This window comes from Tamandua tetradactyla, chromosome 15 (genome assembly GCF_023851605.1).
Source record: "Tamandua tetradactyla isolate mTamTet1 chromosome 15, mTamTet1.pri, whole genome shotgun sequence".
Taxonomy (NCBI): domain Eukaryota; kingdom Metazoa; phylum Chordata; class Mammalia; order Pilosa; family Myrmecophagidae; genus Tamandua; species Tamandua tetradactyla.
Window position 1 is genome coordinate 31,348,590 of NC_135341.1, and position 7,030 is coordinate 31,355,619.

A 7,030-nucleotide genomic window follows, 5' to 3' on the forward strand; every position below is an offset into this window, starting at 1 on the left:
CTGGGCCTTAGTAGAGACTGAACGCCTGACCATGGACCACCAACTTACCATGAGACCTGAGTTGCCTATCTTGAGCTGGGTGTTGTCAGACCCACCAAGCCATAAAGTTGGGCATGTGCAGCAGCACTCTATTGTAAAATGGAAATGGTATATACGAGATAGAGCCAGAGCAGGTCCTGAAGGCACAAGTAACTTACATGAGGAAGTGGCCCCAAATGCCCATTGTCTCCACTTCTGCCACATTACCTTCTTGTTCCCAGACCAGAGCTTTGGCCTCTTGGGGAGTTCCTTACAGTGAATGGACTAAGGAAGAGAAAACTCAGGCCTGGTTTACAGATGGTTCAGCATGATATGTAGGTACCACCCGAAAGTGGACAGCTACAGCACTACCACCCCATTCTGGGGTGTCCTTGAAGGACAGTGGTGAGGGCAAATCCTCCCAGTGGTCAGAACTTTGAGCAGTGCACCTGGTTCTTCATTTTGCTTGGAAGGAAAACTGGCCAGAGGTGCATTTGTATAACTGACTCATGGGCTGTTGCTGATGGTTTGGCTGGATGGTCAGGGACTTGGAAAGATCATAATTGGAAAATTGGTGACAAAGAGGTCTGGGGAAGAAGTATATGTATAGACCTTTCTGAGTGGGCTAAAAACATGAGCATATCTGTGTCCCATGTGAATGTGCATCAAAGGGTGACTTCAGCAGAGGAAGATTTTAATAATCAAGTGGATAACATGACCTGTTCTGTGGATACCAGTCAGCCTCTCTCCCCAGCAACTCCTGTCATTGCCCAGTGGGCTCATGAATAAAGTGGTCATGGTGGTAGGGATGGAGGTTATGCATGGGCTCAGCAACATGGACTTCCATTCACCAAGGCTGACTTGGCTACAGCCACTGCTGAGTGCCCAATCTGCCAGCAGCAGAGATCCACATTCAGCCCCCAATATGGCACCATTCCCCGAGGTGACCAGCCAGCTACATGGCGGCAGGTTGATTACATTGGACCACTCCCTTCATGGAAGGGGCAGCTATTTGTTCTAACTGGAATAGACACATACTCTGAATATGGGTTTGCTTTCCCTGCACACAATGCTCTACCAAAACTACCATCCGTGGCTTACAGGATGCCTTATCCATCATCATGGTATTCCACATAGCATTGCTTCTGATCAAGGAACACACTTCACAGCAAATGAAGTGCGGGAATGGGCACATGCTCATGGAATTCTCTGGTCTTACCATGTTCCCCATCATCTAGAAGCAGCTGGATTGATAGAACAGTGGAATGGTCTTTTGAAAATTCAATTACAGTGCCAACTAGGTGGCAATACCTTGAAAGCTGGGGTAATGTTCTCCAGGAAGCTGTATATGCTCTGAAGCAGCATCTGCTGTATGGTGCTGTTTCTCCCATAGTCAGGATCCATGGGCCCAGGAACCAAGGGGTGGAAATGGGAGTGGTACCACTCACCATTACCCCTAGTGATCCACTAGGAAAATTTTTGCTTCCTGTCCCTGTGACCCTGAGCTCTGCTGGTCTACAAGTTTTAGTTCCAAAAGGGGGAGTGCTTCCACCAGAAGAAACAACAGTGATTCCATTGACCTGGAATCTAAGACTGCCACCTGGTCACTTTGGGCTACTCATGCCCCTGCATCAACGAACCTAGAAGGGGATTACAATATTGGCTGGGGTGATTGACCCTGACTATCAGGGGGAAATAGGACTGCAACTACACAATGGAGAAGAGTTTTCTTGGAATATAGGAGATTCCCTAAGGCGTCCTTTAGTACTACCATGCCCTTTGATTAAAATCAATGGAAAAAGAAAAAAAAAATCAATGGAAAACTGCAACAACCCAATCCAGGCAGGCCTGCCAATGGCTCTGAAACTTCAGGAATGAAGACTTGGGTCACCCCGCCAAGCAAAGAACCACGGTCAGCTGAAGTCCTTGCTGAGGGTAAAGGGAACATGGAATGGGTAGTGGAAGAAGGTAGTGATAAATATGAACTTCGACCACGTGACCAGTTACAGAAACGAGGACTGTAATGCTGTTTTGTTCATGTTATACTATTTAAGTTGTAAGATATCAAGTTTAAGAATGAATATTACCCAAGGACTTGCACCCTATTCTGGAGAGATTTAATGTGTTTCCAGTTATATGCAGGACAGTTGAGTATTGTTAGATGAAATAAAAAATGTGTGTTTTATTGTTTTTTAGTTAGAAATTAGGTATGGTTTAAGGTGATATGTATAGCTGCCAAGTTGACAAGGGGTGGACTGTCATGGTCAGGTTCATGTGTCAACTTGGCCAAGTAGTGGTACCTGTTTGTCTGGTTGGGCAAGTGCTGGTCTGTCCATTGCAATTTCGTAGAATTAAATCATGATCACATCAGCTGCATCCACAGCTGATTCCATTTATAATCAGCCAAGGGGAGTGTCTTCTGCAATGAGTGATGCTTAATATAATGGCTGGAAGTCTTTTTAGGAGGATTCAGAAGAGACAGGCTCTCTTCCTGCTTTGGCCAGCCAGCCTCTCCTGTGGAGTTCATCCAGACCCTCCATCAGAATCGTCAGCTTCACAGCCTGCCCTGCAGATTTTGGACTCTGCATTCCCATGGTTACATGAGACACTTTTATAAATTTTATATTTGCAAGTGTTTCCTATTGATTCTGTTTCTGTAGAGAAACTTCACTAATACATTATATGACAACAATTTTCTGAATAAACTTGTTTTCCATCACTTGAAAATATCTTCAGAACTTCTCTTTTATAGTTAAACATCCCAATTCTCTATCCTTTCTCCCTCTCAGCTTATGATTACATTCAGAAGCACATTTAAAAGAACACCAATGTTGCTAGCTGGACTCATGGATGCTGCCTTCCTCTTGTTATATGTTTGATCCATTTCTCCTCCTATCTGAACTATTTCCATTTCTTCACATTCTATTAGTTCCTATCTAACTCCCTCCAGTCAGGAAGAATTGCACTGAGTTCACTCTGTCAATGTCACCAGGGGCATCCAACCTGTGCTCACTTACCCATTCTAGGAATGGAATGTTCAACTACCCTTACCCCAGAGAGCCACCAGCTTACCCTGGAGGGTGCTGCCCTGGTTACCTTACCTTAGGAGTACCACTTCTTCCTAAAGGCATTTCGGATTAAACTGGATATCCCAACCCATAGGGTCACACACACAAGCCCCTAATGGGCCTCAGTATCTCAAGAGTACCCTGTATGGGAATAGGGAGAGAAGGACAAAAGTCTGCTCACACTGTCTGAAACCATGCCTACCAGGGACAAATTGTCAAATCAAATGTCCCTATTTGGGCACAGCCATAAAGCTATCTACAAACAGATGGATTTTTAAAATTGGAAGCCCCTGTGACTTCCAGGACAAGAAAAGACTCTGGGGACCATATAATCTAGCCCTCTGATTTTGCAGAGAAAATTCCTGAGTCCCTGAGATGTCAGGAACTTACCCAAGGTCAGGCAAGATGGTCCCTTTTCAGTGGGAAGGACTCCTTCAGCAAATCAAAGCTGACTATTCATGCTAGGAGCCAGTTTAGCATAGGAGTTGTCTTTGGTCAAGTTCCCTAGAAGTGTAGCCTGAGAGGGGATGTGTGTAAAATATCATTTTTTAATGGAGCAATCTCAGTAGAAATCTGTATGGGAGGGAAGAAAATAGAGAGGGAAGGGGAAGAAGTTAAGGGAGGATGTAGTTGAGGGGAAATCTAGCCTAAGCCTGATCCTGTGGGGAGTACTAGAACATAAATTATATCACTGGGCTTAAAACAAGGAAACTGGGCTTTTATACTTCTACCCAAGCTAGTCAGGATAGGGGCCGTTACTCCCAAGTTACCTCCAGGTAAAGTGACTCTAGTTTCTGAAAAGCAATACTCCAAAGAAAGTTTTAGTTAGGAGCGAACAGCAGCAGCACCTGTAGCAGTTGTGGCTTGGGTGCATTAAATGGAAAAAGTAATCCCAGGGGAGAAGGATGGGGCTGGGATGGGATTCAGCATCAGCTGTGTGATCTTGAGCAACTCACTTAACCTCTCTCAAATTCAGTTCCCAAATCTGAAAATCAGGAAAATAATACTCCCTCTTAGGGTTGTTGTGAACATTCCATGAGTTAATGTGTATGAGGTGCTTAGCCCAGCAACTGCATTCAGGAAGTGTTATTGCAATTATTAGTAATTACTATCAATATGATATTACTATAATTATTATAAGTAATTATAATGACAATAAAAATTGATGACTCAAAAAGTGGAACCTATCTGAAGGCATCATCCATCTCTTACTATCCAAAGGGCATGTATCTGTCCACAACTCAGCAATGAAATTAGGATCATCCAAGGAGTAAGTGATATTATTCTATCCACAATGTGGATGTAAATGTGTGCCTTTGGTGCTCCCAGCTCACCACTGAGATAATTAACCAGTAGCAATTACAGTGCACTTGGCAAATTGCAGCTTTGCCCTCTTTGCAAGGGACATGTTTTATTTATACTTCCTCCCTTGTGGCTTGCTGACTGATCACATTCCGAGTCCAGTATTTAAAGGTGAGCTGCTGACACAGACTTTACCTGGGTTTCTTTCAGGGTTCTCACACATTGGGGTCTGAACAAGAAATTTCCCTGTGACTTTATGAACGCAGTCATCCCTCTGGCAATCAACACTTCTGGACAGAACACCATGTCCCCATCCCAGGCATATGTGTGGGGGTTCCTTTGTCAAGTCTCACTGGTGATATGGTGCAATGCCCTGAGCCAGACACCTCCTCTCCTCTGCCAAGTCCTCTCCAACTTCAGAACCGCAGTAAGCCAATACACTTTTAGAATATGGCATTTACAGAAGGCTTTCAAAAATTGGACATTAAAAGTGGAGATCCCAGTAATTCTATTTCTGGGAATCTGTCTGGAGGACTTAACCTGAACTGTGGATTTATGCTGAGATTTATGTGTGAGATAATCATCTAAGCATTACTCAATCTAGCAAGAGATGGGGAAAAAAAGAAAATGTTCTAACAATTTAAAGTTAGATATGGTATGCCCAGACAGTGAGAGAGCAGGCAGAGGTTAAAATAGTATAAACAAAAGGTGTTCAAGGAAACAGGAAAATATTAACCAATGACTTTTCTGTACAAAATGGGTTTCTTCTATATTATTATCCTCAGACCATTTGTATTAATATTTTATTAAGAAGTTTGATATTAATTCTTGGAAACCTAGAGAGTTACTAGCATTTTGACAAACAATACTCTTCATACATACTAACAGTTCAAATATAGAAACATTAATTTCTTAACACAACACCTGTTTGTTCATTAAATGAAATAGAAAAATAGTACCTATGAGAAATACCACAACTTGCCAATATTCTCATTTCACACAATAATTTACAGCCATAGTTGTCTCTTTCTCCATACAAAAGGAGATTTACCTTTATCAGTTGCCAAAGTAAGAAGGTACAGGGTTACCTTATGTCCCCATGAATCTGCCACAATAGTGCGGTAAGTTATCATTTAACCACATGGTATTACAAACTGACAATGACCACATCCCATGTTCCTCCTGCCTCCATCTTCTGACTACCTGAGTATCCCAGGAAGAAGAATGAGCACAGGCAGAGGCCCTGGGGTGGTGACTAGAAAGAGGGGTGGGGGTGAGGGATGTATGGTGCAGGGTGAGGCTGCAGAGGTGGAGAAGGTGGGGAGAGACGACAGTGTGAGGCTGGACACAATGTTGGTTACGTAGTCGGCATCCATCCTCACCTTTCCCAATCGAATTACAGTGCCGTTTAGGTATCTCACCCACCCCACACAGCCTATAGACGATGTAGAAGCTGCTGACACTGCCCTCAACTCCTGGGATGGGTTCTAACAGGTCAGAGCCAATCATATGATTGCTTCCAGATCCCAGGACTAAGCACTGCTGAAGGTGCTGAGGTAGGTATGCAAACCAAACTGGACCAATTGGATCCTCTTTTATTCCATAAATGCTTGAGAGCCTTCTTTTTCCTCTTCCTCAAGGCATAAATAAGGAGCCTGTTGTCCTAATTGCTATTGTCAGCTTTGGGCTGATGCCAACTGGGTGGACAGCAGAAAGGAGAGATGGGAATAACTTCGGTCCTTGAAGACATAGTCATGTCACTACATCAGGCAAGCCTGAAACCTGAGTTACCTCTGGACTTCTTGTATGGGGGATAATAATTTCTTATTGTTCAAGGCAGTTTGAGCCAGATTTTCTGATAATCTCTTCCAAAAGCATCCCAGTGGACACCTTACAGGTGAGGACTGCTGCCTCCATCTAAAGAAGAGCAGCGTTCTGGAACTTGGGCGCTAGTTTGTGAGATTCTAAGCAAAAGGGTCGTGGTACATCGCGCAGCACCGCCACCCAAAACACTCTAATGTGTTTTATTTTCCAGGGCTGCTGTGACAAATACCACACACTGGTTGCTTTAAACAACAGAAATGTATTATTTCACAGTTCTGGAGGCTAGAAATCCAAAATGAAAGTCTTAGTGGGCCATGCTTTCTTCTCCAACGTCTGCAGCATTCTGGTGCTGGCTTCCCTCAATCCTTGGGATTCCTTGGCTTGTATCTTTGCCATCTCATGGTGACCTGCTTCATTCGCTCTCTTCTTACTTCTGGCTTCTCCTATGGTGTCCAATTTTCTTAGCTAATAAGGACTTCAGCCATATAGGAATAAGGCCCATCTGGACTCAGTCTTTTAGTGGGGGGCACGATTCAATCCCCAACATAATGTTCAGTGAAAAATATAGAAGAAAAAATTCCTTCTACATGATCTCAACTGTGTTAAAAAAGAAAATGCATTTAAAGAAAGACTGGTAAGAAAAATATTGTGTTAAGAAATTGCTCCTAAGTGGTGAGATTAATACTGGACTTTTTAGTCTGTTTGGTTTGATTTGATTCTTTATGTTCTTCAGTACCTTCTGCTTTTTCTGCAATTAATATGCTTTACCTCTGTAACTAGATATAAAAGGCAGTAACTGTGTTTTCCATCTAAATTTA